Genomic DNA, 21,537 nt, shown 5'->3' with positions numbered 1-21,537 from the left:
AATTTAACAATATATGGATTTGAGTGTCCCCATAGGAATGCTCCTTTTTCTACCAGTTGTTCCCAGTAAAACATGAACCCTGGAATCCTGGTTTAAGGCATTCCTCTTTATTTGGGAAGTCAGAGTTGGCCTAGTTGTTAGAGCTGGGTTGGTGACTTGACTAATCTGTCTTTCCTGGATATAGTTGCTAATTCCGCCATTCTCAAAGGAGTGTGCTTTGCATGTATTGTGATACTGTTGTATTGGGGCTGCGAGGTTGATGGATAGTTTGTGCATGAAGACCAAAATGACAAAAGTAACAGATGTGATTTGGCTGAGGATAATTGCCCGCTCATTAACAGATGTGTGGTTTAACTCTTGAATGGTGAGCTAAGCACCAGCAAAGGTGCATAGATGCCTGCTTGATGAATGGTGGAAGAACGTTGGTAAAATGGTAGCCATGATTAGTTCTCCAAAATGTTCCTGAAATAGTATGTGACTTTGAGTGACGATCTACAGGAAGTGCATGAAACTGAAACACCGAACTTCAGCATAATACTCAGCTGTTAAATAACAGAAGAGAATATTTGTAAAGTTGTTACAAATGTAGCGCTAAAATGTGCCTGGTGTTTTCCAAAAGAAAACATGATCCCAGTCCCAAACACTGTAGCATTGCTGTTAATCTCCCCAAGACATCCCAGTCGGATGCAAAATACTAGCCTGTTTTCTCCTGCCTTCGCTGCCACACCTTTGAAATGGTGGAATTAAACTTATATAAGGTCACTCCATGATGACTTGGATGGTAAAAAAGCTTGTCTGTCTGTCTTAGGGTGTTGCCATCTGGTACAATTGTCCCAAGCTAGAGATGAAGGTGATGGTTATATGGGATGGTCAGATTAAAATTTGCTCACTAGAATAATAGTTACTTGTAGTTCATAAATGGTTTGTTTTTTCCAGGAGCGGTCTCTTACAGAGGATGGAGACCAAAAGCAAAGGCATTTCACTAAATTTGGAACCAAGAACTAATTGTTGTCAAAGCAGTTTTGCTTTGGAAGAAACTGCTACCTATGCTGTGAAGAAGCAGAAGCTCTGGATGCCTCACATTGGATTCTGAGCTCCTTTGCTTTGTTTTTGGACTTTGCTAGAGAATCAGATAGCTACATGGCTTTGTAGAGAGTTGATCATACAAAGTGTGGCCCTGGAAAGCAGAGGCTATTAAAAGGTTTAAAACACTGATGGAAGACAAAGAGGGTATTGAGGAAAGTTTAGAGAGAAATTGAGAGAGGGCTTTTGCAGTGCAACAGAGCCTTGTCTGTGTGATTATTCATCATGCCTCTCACTGTTCCAACAGGCTGTTGAGAAGCAGGCCAAGAAAAGACTCTCCAAGACCTCGTTCCCCTCTGCTGAAGGTTGCCATCTGGACAGAGGATGGCTAAAGGATTCCTGGAACATATAGAAAGGAATCTTGAGGGCTGAAAATAAATGCACTGTGTCCAGTGGAGACAGGAAGTGTCTGAGACATGGAAGGATAGAGGAGGGGAGCTGCTTAGCATTACTGTACCATAGGTCAGTATAGCAATAACGATGAGAGGCAGATGAGGAAAACCACTGTGCTGCACACAGCCTTCCTTTTCAGGCCTAAATAGAATCCATTTAGTGCTGGTTTTTAAGTCACGGAACTATTTTACCTACCTTGTCTGTTGTTTTCCTGTATAGAAACACCTCCTTTATCTGCCCAAAATAAACAAGCTTTTTAAAGCTCTTACATTCTTAGCTATTAGCAAACCAGTAATTTGAGGGAATTTTGGTACCTAAATGTTTTAGCATAAATAATTTTTCTCACAAACCGAATTTTTCCATGCTTCTGCATCCAAAAACAAAACAAAAAAAAGTTTGACTGGGTTTATATGCCTAGAAAAGGCATCAGGCCTGACTTGCTGGAATGTGGCCTGATCCATTCATATGGAGCAGAATGTGTGCTGCCTTCTCTGTTCTAACATATTCATATTCTCTCCCCTCCCCCCGTAAGGCTAATGAACAAAGGTCTGTTATTGTACTAAGGGATAGTAAATGGGGGTTTAACATTAGTGAAGAACAATACTCTTCCTGCTTGGCTTGTGAGAATGGTGCTTGGAGGGTGTGGTTTGTATGTATAACACACTGGAGCACCTAATCTTTTCAAATCTCTTTCCACCTGCAATGAAATATTGTAACAGATATTTCTTCATTTCTACACATTGTCTTATTTTAATTAAGGAGAACCTACTAGAATCTGGTAAATGTTTGTTTTGTGTATTGTGGTTTTTTCTTGGAGGTAGAAGTTGAAATGAGTTAAGATTATTCCTCTCTCAAGATATTGCAATGCATATGTCTCTGTGCCGCCAGATGTCATTTCTAGTGGGTGCTATGACTAATAACTGATTCTGTGTCAGTGCCCTCTGATCTAAATGGCAGACCTAAACAGTGTGGCTTTGTTTATACCTAGTAATCTGCAGAAGAGGACATAGTTGTAGGAGAGGAAGGGGGGGGGGTACAGAAAGAGAACCTTTCTATATACTACACCTCTACTCCGATATAACGCGAATTCAGATATAATGCGGTAAAGCAGTGCTCCGGGGGGGGGGGGGGGCAGGACTGTGCACTCCGGGGATCAAAGCAGGTTAGATATAACGCGGGAAGATTGTTTGGATCCCGAGGACAGTGTTATATCGGGGTAGAGGTGTATCAAGAACTGGCCCATTAATTTGTTGTTTGTCACACCTGAAACTGGTGTATTCTTATGTAGCTAAAAGCTCACATTGAATCAACAAAAATCCTTTACGCTCGTGAACTCCTAATTGTCAAATGATCTTCAGTTCTGAGTCTTTAAACCATATAAATATTGCATACCTGTTATCTTCTTCCAACAGAACGGGGGGAGCGAGGGCGGGAAGCCTTTCATGCACTGTGCACTTTACGTGTGCCACAGTGACTTATCTACTGCTGGAAGGCTTGCCTTTTGTTTTCTCTTCCTTATAATGACTTTATAGAACTGTCATAGACCTGTTTATCAGGAAGCGCTATCAATATTTCAGTGGCTTTGTACACAGCCAATGTTGGAGTTGTAATTAAAAGAAGTTGCGGGTTAACTCTGCTCAGTAATAAACTGCTCTCCAGTTAGGGTGCGTTTTGGAGTGCAGAGGAAAGAGGTGTGGCTGGTCAATGTTGCAAAGCAAAGCTTGGTACTGAAGATCTGTTGGGGGTGTGTGTGTGTGTGTGTGTGTGTGTGTGTGTAAAACACCATGTTTTCCTCTTTAACTCGACAGTCTTAAAATAGATAATCCCACCTGTCTTAATTCATTGTTCTTCTTCAGTCCCCCTGCACATGGTGGACTTTTTATTAGAATGTATTTATTTTTAAGCATTTTGTGATTTGTAATTGAATAGAAAATAATCTGCGTGTACAGATGTGTTGAAGGGTTGTGCACTGTGCATTGAGAGTTTTTTTCTTGAGAATCTCATTAGGCCTGATCGATGCCAAGCTGCTGCCTCACTTGGAAAGGTGCAGGCTTTCTTGACGGCCTCTGCATGAGGCCCTAAAAGAGGGCCCTCCAATTGGAGCACTCACTGGGTATGTGGGCCTTCCAGCCCAGGTTGATAGTCTTGGGCTCACACTACCTGCTAAAAATAGCTGTGTGGACTCTGAGGCTCGGGCTAGAGCTCCGGGTTTGAATCCTAAGGAGGCAGGTGGGCTTCAGAGCCTGAGCTGCAGCCCAAGCATAACGTCTACACAGGTATTTTTAGTGTGGTAGCACAAACCCCAGTCTGGGTCATGAGATTGGGAAACTTGCTGCCACGGGCTGTTAGATGTACTACTGACATTTAGCCCAAAGAAAAGTAGTACACCTCTACCTCCAATATAACGCTATTCTTGGGAGCCAAAAAATCTTACCGCGTTATAGGTGAAACCGCGTTATATTGAACTTGCTTTGATCCACAGGAGTGCGCAGCCCCGCCCCCCCCACCCCCTGGAGCGCTGCTTTACCGCGTTATATCCAAATTCGTGTTATATCGGGGTAGAGGTGTAGTTTTTTTGTTGTACCTCATGCACACCTTAGTGGTCTAAAAATGTGACTTACTGTCTGTCACAGAGTGGGAGTTTTCTGTAATATTTTGTATGAATACTGCGTGCCTCAGTTTCCCCCATATTTTAGGTGGTGGGAAAAAGTTCTCAGGCATCTTATGTTCAACCCCTTTGTGTGAGTGGCCTCTTTCCCTTGATGAATTCTCTGTTATAGTGAGGTTGTTGGGTAGTGGCCAGAGATAAAGGAGTTAGTCATCCCTTTGTGACTGTGCCAAATTGTGTGTGTATAGGTAGGGAGCAGGGGAAAGTGACCTTCAAATTGAACATATTTAATATGTCTGAAAACCATGCTGTGCTATCTCAAAGTAATTCAGGTGTGTAATACAAAATATATAGTTTTGTGTTTGTAAACTGCCATGCAAACATTACCTACAGAGTAGGCAGTTTTTGATTAGTTAATATACCTCCATTTTATAGATTGGGAGACAGGCACAGCAGTTAAAGGATTTAGGCAAGGACATTGGCAAAGATGAGTTTAGAACTCAGAGATTTGGGCTTCTAGCCCTGTCTTCAGATCGTACTGTTTCTCAGATGTCCAACCAGTCAATTCACTGCTGTAAATTGAGTTTTGCTTTGTGTGAGCTGGGGTGGTTCATAACCCATTATTGTAACAGAGTGAGAGGAAAAAGAACGAGGAGTACTTGTGGCACCTCAGAGACTAACAAATTTATTTGGGCATAAGCTTTTGTGGGCTAAAACCCACTATATTGGATGCATGCAGTGGAAAATACTGTAGGAAGATATATATACACACAGAGAACATGGGAAAATGGGTGTTGCCATACCAACTCTAACGAGACTAGTCAATTAAGATGGGCTATTATCAGCAGGAGGAAAAAAAACTTTTTTGTAGTGATAATCAGGATGGCCTATTTCAGACAGTTGACAAGAAGGTGTGAGTAACAGTAGGGGGAAAATTAGCATGGGGAAATAGTTTTTACTTTGTGTAATGACCCATCCACTCCCAGTCTTTATTCAAGCCTAATTTAATGGTGTCCAGTTTGCAAATTAATTCTAGTTCTGCAGTTTCTCATTGGAGTCTGTTTTTGAAGTTTTTGTTGTTGAAGAATTGTGACTTTTAGTCTGTCATTGAGTGACCAAGGAGGTTGAAGTGTTCTCCGACTAGTTTTTGAAATGTTATAATTCTTGACGTCTGATTTGTGTTCATTTAGTCTTTTGTGTAGAGACTGTCCGGTTTGGCCAATGTACATGGCAGAGGGGCATTGCTGGCACATGATGGCATATATCACATTGGTAGATGTGCAGGTGAACGAGCCTCTGATGGTATGGCTAATGTGATTAGGTCCTATGATGGTGTCCCTTGAATAGATATGTGGACAGAATTGGCAATGGGCTTTTTTTGCAAGGATAGGTTCCTGGTTTAGTGTTTTTGTTGTGTGGTTGCTGGTGAGTAATTGCTTCAGGTTCGGGGGCTGTCTGTAAGTGAGGAGGAGTGTGAGAGGAGTGTGGGGAGTTTGATGACTTAGTAGCAAAACAGCATTAGTAGGAAGAAGGCAATTTGGAAATTTTCAAATGAGAGGTGGATTTCAGATAACTGAGTGCAATGCAGTAGATTGGATTTGTAAGTAACATGTTGGGTTAAAGAACTCTTGATGTTCTTGTCTTGGCAATGTGAATGTAAACAGTCATTCCAAGAATGTAACAGTTAGTTATCTATTCTGGAGCAAATTCAGGTCTGAACTTAACAAGAAATGTGGAGCTTCTCTTGAATGCCTGTAAGATTCTCTTAAAGGAATTTAAAGAGGCTGAGAAAGGGGGTCACGTAGGGGGCAAGGGGTGTATATATAATTAAAGACAGAGCAGAGTTGGTAGTGCCACCTGTAGTTAAGGTTGCTTGACACTTTCCATTTATACGACCCTGTTATCAGTTGCTTAGAACTTGATCAGTTCAAGCTGAAATTTTCCATGCTGGGTGTCTGTCTCAAGTTGAATTTTTTTAAAGTTCCAGGTAAAATGATTGACCTGTTCCTGAGAACAAGATTAGGAAAAACAATACATTGCTCTTGTGGGATTTTGTGGTTGTTTTTTGTGTTCCAACTGTTTCATTTAGAATCTCGTACTAGAGCTCTATTTTGGTTCAGGGACTTGAAATTTGTCTGGGGGTTATTCTAGTATCAGGGGTGCACCTTCTGCAGTTGCATTAAAAACTACTTGGCCAAGTTATGAGCCTTGGAAAATTAGCTGTTTGCACATGCCCAGACTTGTTTAGAATTTGGCAGCTAAATTCTCCAAATATTGTCTGCGCTGAGTATGCTGCAGCCTGGGGCTGAGCAGGACTCACCCTGTAGTTGCTCCTCTTATTGGCCCGGGGCCATAGTGGCATTGGGCACTGCAAAGGAGAAAAGAGACTCTTTCCTGTGCTCTTCATGCTCCCCCTATACCACAAAGGAGGAGGGAGAAACAGTCTTTTGAATGCTGGGAGGGGAGGGGGGCAGAGGAAGAAGGGGTTGCAGGAGCTGGGAGAAGGAGGGAGCACAGCAGCAGGGAACTGGGGGGAAGTACTTGGACACAGAGGGAAAGAGCCAGAGCTTGAGGGACTGAAGTACAGGGGGAGGAGGGTATGAAGTGGGGATACAGTGGAAAAGCTGCATAAGGGAAGGGCACAGGGTCCCCAACCACTACAGTACTCTCCTCAGTCTCTGCATTCCACTGCCACCAGCAAATAGCTGTGAAACTCACTGACTGTGTGTGCTGTGTAACCTCAATTCCAGCATTTCCTAACTTTTCAGTCCTTTACTTTGCAGCCTTAATATTTTTAATGTAATTTTTTGGATGTACTACATTATCTTAAAAGCCAGAAAACCAGAAAAATAAATGATTGGAGAAACATTGGGAGTATAATAAACTGAGGATGTGCCTGTCATAGAGTTGCTCTCTGACAACTGAGTGAGAAGCAGTATTGGGCAGACTTAGGACACCCAGTGTTATATGTCTGTGTGTCAAATCCTGCCCCCGGACATCCGATTGAGGGTTGTGCCTGCCCAGAATCCGAAAAAGGCTCACCTGAGGTTCTCTGACTTCTTCCTATAACCCATCATTTTCCGGCCACAGATGTTTACTATATTTCATTCCTAGGGAAGAGTGCGCATGCGCACGCGCACACACGCGTATGTATTTTTCAGCCTTGAGGTTTATAGACACTGGTTATTAAGGATTGGAGGATGTTGAAGGAAACTAGCTTGTATTTGTGAGCTGTCTGACTGCAAGGAGGCTACGTGAGACATTCTGGTTTTTCCTGTGTATATTTTTTCTAATAACACAGATGAGGCTTAATCGTAGCATAAGTAAACTTATGTTTGTACACCCTCAATGCAGGATATTTCTTGCTGCCCCAGTTTGTCATTCTTGCACTGAATGGTCATAATCTCTGATATGATAAGATGTACGGGGTGGACAGAGATACAGTGTTGTCTACGGGACTGTGTGGCCTGGCGGCTAGCCACTCTATAGCTGTAAACTTAGCTCCACCACTAATTCACTAGTGCTATTCTAAGCAATTTAATTAATTCTCTGCGTCAGTTTCCCTTCAGTGAAATGGGAAATATTTCACCTGCCTTGCCGAAGTGTATAAGGATTCTTAGTTAATTGTATGCAAAGAGATTTGAAAATAGTAACCTTCTGTAATTGGTAGTCTCTCTTACATGAATCAGGTTAAAAAAACAAAAGCAAAAATGTATATAAGAGAGTTATTCCGACACAGCAACTCAAAAGAAAATGATTGTGCAGTTGGCTTTTGCTATACAAGTCTGACAAATAGGGTAATCTCCCCCAATGTCCTGGATAAGCCTTATTGAATTAAGTTAAACTTACTTAATATCGTGGGGCCCATTGTATTAAAAATGCAATTGTTTATGGGATCCTGGGGATTGTATGTAGTTCCATGGGAAGGGTAAAAATACAGCTCCTCCAGAAACTGAGAACAGTGTGGGGTGGTTAGTCAAAGTCACTCCGGTTGTAACATTTCCAGGGAAGATCCAGTCCCTGGAGATGTTCACTTAAACTAGTTCAAACTGGATTCTCAAGGAACCAACAATCAGAGATTTTTGGGTTAAAAACCTGATGATAAACTGACTCATGGCTTTTTTCTGATCCAGCAAAAGGACAGGACCTCTGGTTTACATGGTTTACATCAAAGGATTCAATGGTCTTTGGCCCACTGAGGCCCCACAAGACTTGGGTGCTGGTTCTGAGCTGAAGCTGTGATGAATTTGTGACCACAGGAGAAATCCCTGTGTGACCTTTGAAGGACTAATGACCAACCAAAACCCTTGTTGGAGTGATGGGGTGATCTCTGGTCAGCTTATTAGCATGCGTATATGTTTTTATTCTTAATGTTTTTGTCTGTAATGCTTAATGCTTTCATTTTAAAAATAAATGTGCCCACTTATAATGGACTGTGTGGTAACTTAACTGTGGCAATTACAATGTCTACCTTCTCTGAGTAGAGAAGTGAAGCAGGTCTGCTTAGGCAGTCTGTCTTTTGCTGGAAGATATCCTAGTATAGTCAGGGGACTGTGCAGCCTGGACATGCACTGGTCAGGAGGGAAAGAAATGCTTGTCTTCACCCAAGAGACATGATGGCTAAGAAGCCTGGAGCCTAGAACAGGAATACTGGTGTAGTTGTCCTGAACTGTGACAGAAAAGTCATTAAAGGGATGACCTAAAAACTTTTCCCCTCAGAATAGTTTTAATGAAGAGCTCTTGCACCCAACATCACTTGTCTAAATTATGAAGAGATCTGGGTTAGATAAATCTGAGTAGTTTTGCTTTCTGCCATGGCTATTCACTATCCCCCACCAAGCAGTGGAAAGATTTAGGGTACCCTGTTTCCCCAACCCTTAACTCCAACTCTGTAGGAGTGGGGGAGACCTTGTCACATGCCCGCACAGTACCCTAGCCTTGCAGCTGAGTTCCCTTGCCTCTTTGCTGTTCTATCTTTATTCAGATCTATGGTCCACCCACAGCAGCTAATGGATTTGTGCTTTAGTCTAATACCCTTTTGTTACAAGTCTATGCCTTTAGCCCAAGCAGGCTAGAAGTTGATAACTTATCGCTTGGAACTTCCATTCAGAGAAGTGAAGATAGAATTAAATGGAAAAGGGAAGTGGAAGAACACACAATTCAACCTCAACTACTTTGGCAAGGTGGCAGGAGAGAATTTTCTGTGGTGAGGAAAGGCTGGACCCATTGCCTGGCATACAAGGCATGGATAACGTTGCTGGAAAACTTAGATCAAATGTTGTAGGTATGTGAGCTGAAAGCTGGGAGAATTAAAAAAAGGGGGTGGGGGGGGGTCTGGTTGGCCATAAGGGCAAGCAAGGACATGGCTGAACCCAGGATATAAGATTTTTGTTTAAACCTTCCCAGCAACAACCAAGAGCCTTTCTGACCACAACAAGCATTTTGGCAACTCCAATCTGTTGCATGAAACTTTGTGACTAAGGGCACAGCTACACTAGAGAGTTTACAACAGTGCAGCCATAGGCGGCAACTCCGTGGGTGCTCCGGGGCTGGAGCACCCACGCGGAAAAATTGGTGGGTGCTCTGCATCCACCAGCAGCTCTCCGCTCACTTCCGCCTCCTCCCCTGAGCGTGCCGTGACCCGCTTCTCCCCCCCCTTCCTCCCAGCACTTGCCACTGCCAAACAGCTGTAGCAAGCTCTCGGAAGGAGGGGGGAGGAGCAGGAACGCAGCGCGCTCAAGGGAGGAGGCGGGGAAGAGGCAGGGCCGGGGCGTGGATTTGGGGAAGGGGTCCAATGGGGCAAGGAGGGGGCGGAGTTGGGAAGGGGACTTTGGGGAAGGGGTTGGAATGGGGGTCGGGCATGGGCAGGAGGGGGCGGGACAGGACCGGGTGTGTGTGTGTGGGGGGTAGGGGGTTGGCGGCTCGAGCACCGACTAGCGCTGGCAAAAGTTGGCACCTATGGGTGCAGCTGCATTTCTGTAAGCACTGTAATGTAGCTGTTCTAAGCTGGCGGGAGAGAGCTCTCCCATTGGTTTAACTACTTCAGCCCCCACGAGCGGCAGAAGCTATGTCGGTGGGAGAAGCTCTCCCGACAACATAGCGCTGTCCACGCAGGCACTTATATCGGTGTAACTTATGTCACTTGGGGGTGTGTGGGTGTGATTTATTCACACCTCTGAGCGACATAAATTATGCTGACATAAACTGTAGTGTAGACATAGCCTTAATCTGATATTTTAACAGAGCAAATCAGTTTTCCATGTTTCATCTTTATTTAAGATAAATCAGTCATTGTTTTTTTTTGTTAGTGCCAGGGAGATGGGCTAAGCCACTCCTATAAGTAGTTGGTGGTACTTGGACTGCAGTCTGGCAAAAGCACAGAAAAAAGCTCCAAATTTTGGTGGTGGCCCAGAGTTATTCTGCATTTTACTTCAGGGAACACACACAGACTCCAACACTTACTTGGAATACAATTTTTAGCCCTGGAGGAAGGGTGACTTTGCATTGCTCTACCAGGCACGTCTGATCAGATAACTCATTTCCTCTAGAGAAATCTTTACATTTCATGACTAAGTCAGGTTGCTTTTCACTGGATATAAGAGGCTTGTCATGCAGGAAGTAGAACCAGACAGCAGTTGCGGGAAATGTAGTGCTGGCAATAAGAATTAGTTTTTTAAAACGTAGGGTTGGGAAGATACAAAGTTAGGTTTTTAAGGTTACAATTTACTAAACATCTTGCCGTGGGAGTTGAGCTGCTTTTTTATTTTACTAAAGATTTCTGCTGACAAATTGTAGGGGGAAGAAAAATGCCATTGGCCAGAGCTGAAGGCTTCTCTTTTTATTACCTTAGATTAGAGGCCCACTGAAAGATACCGTGGTTTAGAGTAATGAGGATCGGGCTGGAACCTGAGGACTTCTGAAATCTATTCTTGAGTCTTTCACTCTGTGTGGCTTTACACAAGTCACTAATAATAATAAAACCCTAGCACTGATACAATCCCTTTTAATCCATAGATATTGAAGTGCTTCACAAAGATGAAAAGTAGAACTATCCCTATTTTACAGTTAGAGAAACTGAGTCATGGAGGTTGAGGGTGTCTCTTCACTAGACAGTGTTCTTACCTTCTATGAACTAAGACATGGCAACAAACACAAGGTAAAATCTTAATGAAGACAAGAGTTTGTAATTTTCACACAAGTTAGCAGGTCCAGGCAAAGACTATATAGAAGCCTAGTCTCTGCCTGGACCTGTTAACTTGTGTGAAAACTAGACTGTCTTGTCTTCATTAGGATTTTTTGTATTTGTTGCAGTGTCTTACCTAACATGAGGTAAGAACCCATCTTTTCTCCTAATGAAGACAAGGCCTGAGTGACTTGTCCAAGGTTACAGTGGCAGTGGCAGAGATGGGAACTCCTTTTCCTCTGCCCTTTCTGCTGAACCACAGCTGTTTCCTACCTCAATTTCCCCATCTGTAAATTGAGGCCTTGGCTACACTCAGGACTTCCCAGCGCTGCCATGGCAGCGCTGTGAAGCACAAGTGTAGTCACGCCGCCAGTGCTGCGAGTGAGTGAGCGTGCAGCGCTGCAGGTTCGGATTACACTGGCGCTTTACAGCGCTGTACTTGCTGCGCTCGGGGTGGGAGGGGCGTTTTCACACCCATGAGCACAGCAAGTTGCAGCGCAGTACAGCGCCAGTGTAGCCAAGGCCTGAGAATATTTACCTACCTCCACAGGGGCATTGTGGAGATTAACTAATGTGTGTACAGTAGTTGGGGGGGAGGGAGGAGGAAATGTAGAATTCAGTGTTCTAATATTATTTCCTTGTGTGAGGCCTAGACTCTGACTTGGGTGAAGCATTCTTTCCTTTCCTTGTAGGCTGGGTGATCTGGGTTATGTTTTTAAATATGTCTCCAAAAACCTCATCTTGCACTGGAAACTTCAGTGCTTGTGAAAATATAAATAATAGCGGCCAAAGCCCAACTCAGTGATGGGTCTGTTCGTGTAAGTTTCATAAAAAGGCCAGTGTTGCTCATTTGGGTGATTCATGCTGTTGCTTGTGTCATTGACACATAATATATCGCTCACTCTGCGCTCACATAAACTTTCAGAAAGGCTGTTTTGTGTGTGCAGACATAGTACTATTGGATAAACTGTAAAACCACCACTGAAATTAACTATTTTATTAGAGATGTCAATTTCATATTCCCATCCTCTGAGATGGGATGCTAAACATGTCTGATATATGGCTAGCATGTGGAAGATAAGTGTACGGTGTTTGGTATCATACTCAGTTTGTTCCTTTTTAAAAGCAATTGCCTGTCTATTTTTAGACCTATCAGTGAAATAAAGATTAAAACTGCTATTCATGGGTTTTTTATACAATATAACAGCTTCTGAATGTTTTTAGACCTTTTAAAGTTTTTTCTTTGGATAGTTAACACAGGAGTATGACTGAAAATGCATCCTTACAGTTCTGGCTTCAGCAGCTTTTTGATTGCCTCAAATATCATCATGGTACACTTTTTTATTATTATTATTATTTTTGGTCAAGGCACACAGACTACAATATAGCGAGAACAGACAAATGCCTTTGTTGGTGATGGGTCATCCTCTTTCAGAGACAGACTGAGGACCAGCTTGATTCATAGTTAGAATAGTTATACTCCATTTATAGCTTTATTTTATTATGTGAGTTTTGTTTCTTAATCAAACTCTTGCTTTGATTTGTGTATTGACTATTTAATGATTGTTGTTTTGTTTTTAATTTGTTCATTCTTTTCTCTGGGTCCTAGGCTTACTGCTAAATAAACCACAGGCTTTATTTTGCTATCAAGAGGAGGGAATTGCTAGGGCAGTGGAAGCATGTTCAGTCTAGGGATTCTGAAGGAAGGTAAATGTATTGTTGCAACTGGCTTATCCTTCATTTGGATTTTAAGATACTGTAACTTCTCTCTGTATATTTACTTGAAAGAATCAGGGCTTGTCAAGTTTGCATTGTCAATTAGGTGTTTCTATAAAAAGGTTTTCATCTTACATTCAGGATTGGTACAGATGAATGACTGATCATTCTACTTGTTTAGCCAGGTTTATTTTTTGTATCGATTCTTAATGGGAGCAGTTGGACTCTTGCCGTTTGTGATGGATGTGGACCTGTGATTTATGAATACTGTTTGTTGACCTGATTATTGAGATGTTTACTGTATTAATATATTGGTTTAGTTTAACAGCGGGCTGTAAGGAAAAAATGAGCAGGAATATAAAAGAGCTACTTCTTAGCAAACACTTCATGGGTTTTAAGAGACAGTGGCAGAACCATTGGCTCTGAGAAGTCTGGCTTGACCTCCTGAGCCTCCTGGACTAGTTTTTGACAAGCAGGGGCAAAGCATGGGAACTGACAAGACCAAAGGCTGAATGTAAAGATGCTCTCTCAAGAGAAAAGGTAGTTGTTGGGGAGCTGTTTGGAGAAACAAGACTGACACTGGCACGCACTGGGGAATCTGAAAAAGCTAGGTCTGCCTAGACCACTATCACATGATTGTAGAGTTTTAGGTAAGTTAGACATGTATAGGCTGTCTTTTTAAAATCCTTTTTCACTAAATGGTTTGTTTCTGCTATTAAGATTAAACAATACTTTGTTTTTTAAGAAGTCTGTCTGGCAGCTGTACACAACTAGTTAGGAAGAACTGTAACACCTTTGATCTAGTGACATGAAAAGGAATAGTATAATAGTGTGCTTAAAAGCTCTAGGAAGTACAATCTTGCACTCACTCCCACCCCCCCACACACAGTTGCAAGGGTCAGTTTCTACAAACTTGATCTCAGATTTTTACATCTGTTTATTGAAAAGCTTTAAGGGAAATCACATATAACACTATAGTCAACTGTCTGTGTTCGGCTAAACGGCTTAAATTTCATGGATATAATGCCAAGATTTCCCCATGATTGTAAACTCTTTGGGGCCAGGACAGTGTCTGTGTTCCAGTCCTGATTGGGACCTCTAAGTGCGGCTCTGTGTTAAATAGCTCCAGGATGCTTTAAGAAATCAAATCTCTTATGTGACTCCGGGATAAGAATTATTTTGGTGGCAGAGGCTCGAGGTATGATTGATTTCAGTGTTGATCTCTACGAATGGTTAGTACCTTTGAAAGGGGATAGATTAAAGCACACCAGGGAGCTGTTAGTGTACAGCAGCAGCGGGATCCACACGGACAGTTGGGCAGACTAGTGCAAGGCAGTTTTACACCCCAGCTTATTGCAGACTAACTGTTCATATTCCTTTCATATAGACAAGCCCTCAGTTATGTGGCTGCTCAAGCTTATTACTGAATACCATGTCAGATCGACTGCTGATTTTAGAATAGCTGCCATAGATGCAGGATCATTGAGGGGGAGAAATGTCCTCTGGAACTATACAAAAATGCTTCAGCCGCTGATTTCACTCTATCTGTTGCTGCTGTTGCCCATCTTTATATTTGAGACCTTGCATTTTTGTGTTTTTATTCAAGTTTGATTTATCTTTGAGCAAGAAAAGGAATGAAATGCTGCTATGTGGTGGTAAAAAATGAATGTCAGATTTTCTTCCAGAAACAAGCTGTTTTTTTTTGTCCTGGGAAGGCATATAAATGGGTTTTCTTTGCACTGAAGATGCTAAGCAGATTCTTTTACCTTTTTTTATTTTATTTTATTTTTTGGACTAGGCAATATGTCTGTTCTTGCAACTAATAATGGTGCTTTCTTTTCTTTCTACTTTTTAACCTGAGAAAATGACTTTGCTATATTAAGTGTTCTTGCAATTCTTAAAAAGGCCGACATGATAGTGTCCACATATGAGGCTAGATGGTTCTATAATGTTCAAGCAAAGGGAACACTGGCAAACAAAGAAACAATCAAAATCCACAATAATATCCTAAAAAGCAAGGCTCTTAAAATAGCCCACAGAAATTGGGGGATGGGGGAAAGAGGAAGGGAAAAATAGACATGGCCAAGCTTAATTCTTATGTTTTAGATAAATGTAGTCAGTACAACATTGCTCTTGTTGTCAGCCAAGAATTCGGCCCTGACTACATTAAGAAACTACTGATGTAGTTAAACCAGTGCAAATCTTAATGTAGAGAAGACCGAAGAGTGAAAAGAAGACACTTTTCATAGAAGCATAATCATTCAAGGCTAAACATGCCCTTTAATTTATTGCTGTATTAGTGTGTGAAATTGCAGTCGTCTTGGGTGAAAGCATTCTGTTAGGGACACAGTTCGCACTGTGTATGTGGACACATATACAAGGGCATAAAATACAATGGGAGATAAGACTCTTCTGACATGTAATTCCCTGTGTTTAGGGCCCAGAGTATTGCATGGCCGCAGAACACTTCCCTTGCTGCAGATTTATGCTCCAGAATAAAAAAAAAAGTCTATTCCTTACTGTTTGTGAAGAAACAGTTCTGTTCACATATTCAGGTTTAAATGATGTAATGTTTTCTGTCTGAGTTTGCAGGGCGTTTGCAGCAATCGTTCTGAAAGGGTTGAATTGTCCCCATTCATCTGAGTGGTTATTTGACTCTGAAACCTAAAGATGATGATTGAAATGGCCCTGTTAACTGTCATTGCTGATAAACTTTGCAGAAACACCCTATTAATGTGCTTATTCCCCAATTTCAAACTGTCCACTGAATTGCCAGAAGCCCCAACCATTTGGTTCAGAGATAACTAGTCCCCCAGTAGTTTCTACAATGGAGTTACATATTTTTCAATACAAAATGTCACTTTCATAAACATAGTGTGGTGCACAATAATATAAACTGATTACTGTACTAATTGTATTCACTTGTGTTCATTTTTGTATTTAATGGACTCTCTGACATATCGGGGGTACAATTTGGACTAGTGGGGGTGTGTCACCCTGTCCTGCAATCATGAGTGCCTTACAATGCCTTGCTGAAGTAGCTCCCACCCAGGCCGCTCAAAAACAGCTTTCTGGCATGTAAGCCACACCCTGAGTGTCTGTATGTAACTGCAGCTTGCCAGCTACGTCCTGGCTCTCCCAGCCTGGGTTATACTGCAGGGTGACCCCAGATCTTCCCTCAGAAATGTATGCCCTGTACTGCTCAGCCCTCTCCTGGACTGTACAAATATATATGAAGTCTGTTATTCCTTTGAGGGAATAACAGACTTATATATAATAACTTAAATAGTTACCCAAATACTTCAACTTAAACTCATTGGATTAGATAAAACAGCAAAAAAGGTTTAATAACTACAAAGAGATTTTAAGTGAGTAATGTACAAGTAATCAGGCATACAAGTCAGAAATGGTTACAAGAAAAATAAAGAGAAAACACTTGCTAATATCTACTTAAGAAACTATCTTAGTTGCAAAGCAAACTTTCTCATCACATGCTCGAGCAGATTACTGACAAACTTTCAGGTCAGGACCTCTTCCCCCAAAGTACAATGGCTGTTTCCTTTTGTCTTCTCATGTTCAGAGAAAGCAATGGGCAGGGGGACAGAGAGGGTTGCCTTTTGGTGGTTGTCCCTCCTTTTTATAGTTTCAGTCCCCTTCTTGAAAATAATTTCCATCTGAGACCCAGGAAACCAAGAATATGTGTGGAAGGAAGGATATTCTCTACTGGGTTTTTTACACCTGTTTGAACTTCCTTTGTTTTCCTTCCCTGCTTGATGACTGTTTACTGCTTAAATGCAAATTCAGGCAAACACACATTCCTTCCTTTGTTTAGAGCAGACCTGACTTCTGCCTGGGCAATGCTGTGGGGTTTGGAACATGTGTTAATAACATCATACAAGGGGAATCTTAACTTCACATACAATGTTGCCACACATATTTTACCAGGACAATACTGACCACCAAGTTATGAGTTTTCAAAAGATACCTTACAAGGCATACTTTGTACAAAGTTTACTACAATAGCGTGGGGAGTGTGAATACAAGAGTATATTCCATCACCATCTCCATTTGTAAATGTATCTGAAGCTGGTTCAGAATTCCCAGTTTTTTCGCCCGAGTGGTGCAGAACTTAGCTGTAGGTTGACCTTGTCTGTGCTGAGCAGTGAATTATGCTGACAGTTGATCCTCCTTTCCTCTCCCCAAACAAACATTTGGGGCAGAAAGATCTGTGCACATCACCGTTGGCATACCTGACTAGGGGGCTGCGCATGGGCCACTTTGCTGATCTAGGGGAAGCTTTATTTCTTCTCATCTGTCCAACATATCTGTCCAAATATGAAAGGTGGGTGTATCTTCTATATAGTTTCACTAATACCACTTCAGTGACTCCTTCACTTGCTCTCTTCACTTGTTGGGGTGTGGGAATGAGCAGCGGTGGTTCTGTTGGAGGTCTGAGTCTAGGTCTGTTGTCAATTCCTTTCCATAGAGGAAGGGAAGAAGTGGAGTATCTCTTCTGGCTGCAGTAGGGCTAATAAGGGTGGGGGGGGGGGAGGCACTGAGAGTGAAAAGTTTGTCAAGCCAAGAGAAGGTTGAAAGGGCAATGAATTAGAGGAGAGGGTTCCCTCCATTTTAATGTATGTATTTAAAAAGTGATGTTTTTCATTACTATTAGACTGTTAAAAGTGTGAAGTCTAGACTGATTTTTACTAATATTAATGTGTATGTTGTATTGCATTGTGTGTTACAAAATAAACACATTATCCATATGCATTGTCTCACTTTTTTTTTCTTCAGATTTAAGCTTTATTTTGATCAACATTACAGCCTTCTTGTTGACACTAAATCTTTCTCTCCCTTTCCCCTCTAATGGGTCACTATTAGTGTTTTTTAAAAACAAAAACAAAAAATAAAACCACACACACACACACACACACACACACACACACACACACACACACACACACACACACACACACACACACACACACACAAGACCCATCCTCTTTCTGGGTTGAGAATCTATGTACTTGAGGGTGAAAACATTTTCTACTGAAAGTTCTGGATTTATTTATTTATTTTTAAATATCAGTTTCAAACTTTTTTGTTGAAGTACAGTTGGGCAGATTTTACCAGTCTAGTAGTGAGAGCACTTAGCTAAATTAAATTTAAAAAAAAATCAGATCAAGTTATAATGTTGTGTAATCCAAAACTTCCTAGTGTTTTTCCACTGGGTTTATAACCTCCTAAGTGATCGTCTTGGCCTGGCTTTTTTTAGCTTAAAGTCTCATTCTCAGAAATCTGTCTCCCACTCTCCCTCTGCAGTTCTTCTAGACTTTCCTCCTCCTGGATTGTATCATCGGCTAAATTTTGCAGCAAAGACTCTTATACCAACTGGGAAAACTTGGGTGGAGCAGTTTGGCAAGTCATACAGTTGCTTCCTGTTGTTGGACTGAAGGGGCAGTGCCTGCTCTAAATTACCTGCTTGCTGCTTTTGCACAAAATTAAAATATAAAAATCAACCTTCCCATGTTGTTTCTATTTACACCATTTTATGAACATGCTTCCTTAGTCAGGATCTTGGGTGCTAACCTGAATAGGAACAGCTACTTATTACATACATATGTAAGCTACTGTTAACATGGCCAATTATATCACCAGTCTTTGTGAAGCACAGTAAATTTCCCCCATACTAATTTCCCCCTACTGTTACTCTCACCTTCTTGTCAGCTGTTTGAAATGGGCCACTCTTATTACCACCACAAAAGTTATTTTTCCTCCCTTGGTATCCTACTGTTAATTGAATTGTCTTGTTAGACTGACCTCACACTTGGTAAGGCAACTCCCATCTTTTCATGTATTTATACCTGCTCCTGTATTTTCCACTCCATGCATCTGATGAAGTGGGTTCTAGCCCACAAAAGCTTATACCCAAATAAATTTGTTAGTCTCTAAGGTGCCACAAGGACCCCTTGTTGTTTTTGCTGATACAGACTAACACAGCTATCACTCTGAAACCAGTAACTTTTTTTCACATCTAGCCCAAAAATGTGAAACATTCTCTTTAGTGTCTTGTGTTAACTCTATGTAGCCTCTTTTCAGCAAGGTAGGACCTGTGTTCAGGTCCACCTAGCTGCTTGTTGTGTGCTTTTAGGTATAAAGTTGCAATCAAAGTCAGCCTTATTCCAAGCAATGTTAAGTAGGCTTCAGCTCTGACATTACATTTTGCATTATTTAACTCTGCATGACATTCCCTCCAAAAAAGAGTGCTTCCCGTGTTCATTCACTCACGGACATATTCTCAGTATGCTGCAAAAAGTGTGGGATCGAAGCAGATTATTATTATTATTATTATTATTATTTGGTACTGTTTGGCCCATGTTGAAAACTAGTTCTTTCCTGTGCTTGGGCAGATGCCTGTTAAGAATGATTAGGCAAATGATAAAAGGCTGTTAAATCTAATTTTGTTTGAGTTAAGCTCTGAAATGAGAAGTTTCTGTTTGGTTTTCTTCTAAATTTATAAAATCGTGGCTTTTATCCCTGGTGTAGTGTGGACCCACCCTTTCCTATTTCCAGACAGAGCACTCTGTAGTATTTTAGTTCCTTTGTTTCACTGGACACTGTCCTTGCTTATTCTGAAACACTTGCAGTAAGCTTTTCAGTGTCAATGGCATCTTTACCTTCAATCAGGAATGCCCATTGTATTTAGTTTAAAAAGTTCTCCCCTTAAAAGTAGTGTGGATAAATAACTCTGAATGTACTCTTTGTGGTCTATTTTATATCGGGCATGTCACATAATGGCTTTCACAGCTATGATAACCCTCCTGAACCATGGATGCAAAGCTTTATCTTTTATCTTCTATACCAGTCCAGACACTAGAGCGACAGGATGATATTTCTTAACTAATCCGGTAAAGAACACTTAGCTCTGAAAACTGAAGCAACATCTCCTACATGTACCAAGAGTGGACTAGCAGAGCCCGTTAATTTTAAAAACAGTTATACTGACCACTGGGGTCATGTTTTTTGTGGCAGGTACTTTGACCTTGATAGCACTTGGGGACGTCAGCATCAATGTGGTTAGCTCTGATTCTGATTGGGCATTTTATATTTAGCTGCTGGTCTCCTATAATAGCTTTCAGATGGAGATATTAAAGAACGCATACCCTTGTGCTTCTGTAATCCCCAAAAGAGCACTGGGGAAGGGTGTGAAAGAGGAAAAGAGCATTGATAGGTTTCAGCAGGAGTAGACTTTGGAATCGCCAGCAGCTGGTTGCTGCAATGGAATGCTAAAACTTATTTTTAAAGTAGTGAGATAGCTAGTAAAAACAAAAGGCTCATAAAAATCAGTGGGTAGCTTTAATTTAAATGTGCATCCGTAGAGAAGTTAAGGAACAGCTAAAAAATGTCCATTTGGGGGTAAACCTTTCTGATCTTTCTCCTAACAGGTTATAGTATGGTACAGTGGTTTTTAATTGCCATGAAATGGATCAGTCGTCATCAGAACTAAAGCCACCTCCAACTTCATGTATTTTTACTGCTGGCGCAAATTAGCATGCACCCAAAACCCTTCAGGCCTCTCATTATCTCTGACTGGTCATACGTTCAGTGTTTAGTCAGTTCTCAGTCTTCTCCATGTCACTCTTCTCAGTGAGGTATTTCCTGTCGTCATGACACCTGGCAGAGGACCAGATCTTTGCTCTGAGCCTGGGCTTAGGACTGCCCATCAGGAGGGACTTTCTAGCTTTCTCTGCCTCCAGGTGGCACACGCAGCAAACTCTAGGTCACACTTTATAGCAGAGCTTTCTCAGCATTTTTCTGAAAGATTAAGTAAATTGTCTCAGTTTCTTCCTTAAGAATTTTGAGGAGAAAAACCGTGAAGTAGAACTAAAAGGGGAAAAAAAAACCTGTGGGCTTTGAGGCAGGTCTGAAGGACATCATTAACTCATCTTTCCCCCTCAAATGGCTGGCAGACAGCAGGCTGGAGGAAACCAGCTTTCAGCTTGGATGTGGGCAAAGGTCTGTGCCAAGACAGTTAAGTGGACCACAGTAAAATTGCCTGCCATAGAGTGTGTGGCTGAGGCCTATGCTGAGATGGTGGAGCAGGCCACGTGGAAACTCCATTCACCAAATCTTGACAGCAGGCAAAGTTCCCTTGTAGCAATCCAAAGGAAGAAATTCCTGCTCCCAGCTAGCATATAGGCAAGATCCATGTTAAGATTGTGGAGAGAGCCACAAAACATCCCTCTTCCTGCAAGCTTTTTTTAACGTGCAAGTCCTCAACAGTCATGAAAAGCATCAGCTCCTATGACTTTTCTGATGCTAGTGAGTCACTTGTCTCCAATGGCTAAAGCTCACTCATCAGTCTGTGCATTCAGTCCTCACTCACCTTGGACTCAGGAGCAGGGGGCGTGGTGTAAAATTAACATCCCCTTCCTTGGGAGGAAGATTGACCTACCTTTCCACTTCCAGATTCCAGGGAGATCCCACAGTAGGTCAGAAAGTGGCTACCCTTTTCCTTAGAGAGACCAACAGGATACATACCTGCAGGAAGAAG

General features: G+C 41.8%; 1 protein-coding gene across 8 annotated transcripts in view; it reads left to right on the top strand.

Annotated features, from left to right (window-relative positions):
• The window catches only part of MOB2 (MOB kinase activator 2), a 160,516-nt gene that overhangs the window by 55,800 nt on the left and 83,179 nt on the right, over window positions 1-21,537 (top strand). Inside the window, exon 2 of one of the 8 annotated variants that reach the window (XM_065592031.1) lies at window positions 1,331-1,545. The exons of the other annotated variants lie outside the window; for them this stretch is intronic. The gene's annotated coding sequence lies outside the window, so the exon portion shown is untranslated. The remainder of the gene's footprint in view (window positions 1-1,330; window positions 1,546-21,537) is intronic. 8 annotated transcript variants of the gene reach the window in all.

The sequence above is a fragment of the Chrysemys picta genome, chromosome 4 (assembly GCF_011386835.1).
Source record: "Chrysemys picta bellii isolate R12L10 chromosome 4, ASM1138683v2, whole genome shotgun sequence".
Lineage (NCBI taxonomy): Eukaryota > Metazoa > Chordata > Testudines > Emydidae > Chrysemys > Chrysemys picta.
This window is presented reverse-complemented; position numbering and strand designations above follow the sequence as displayed.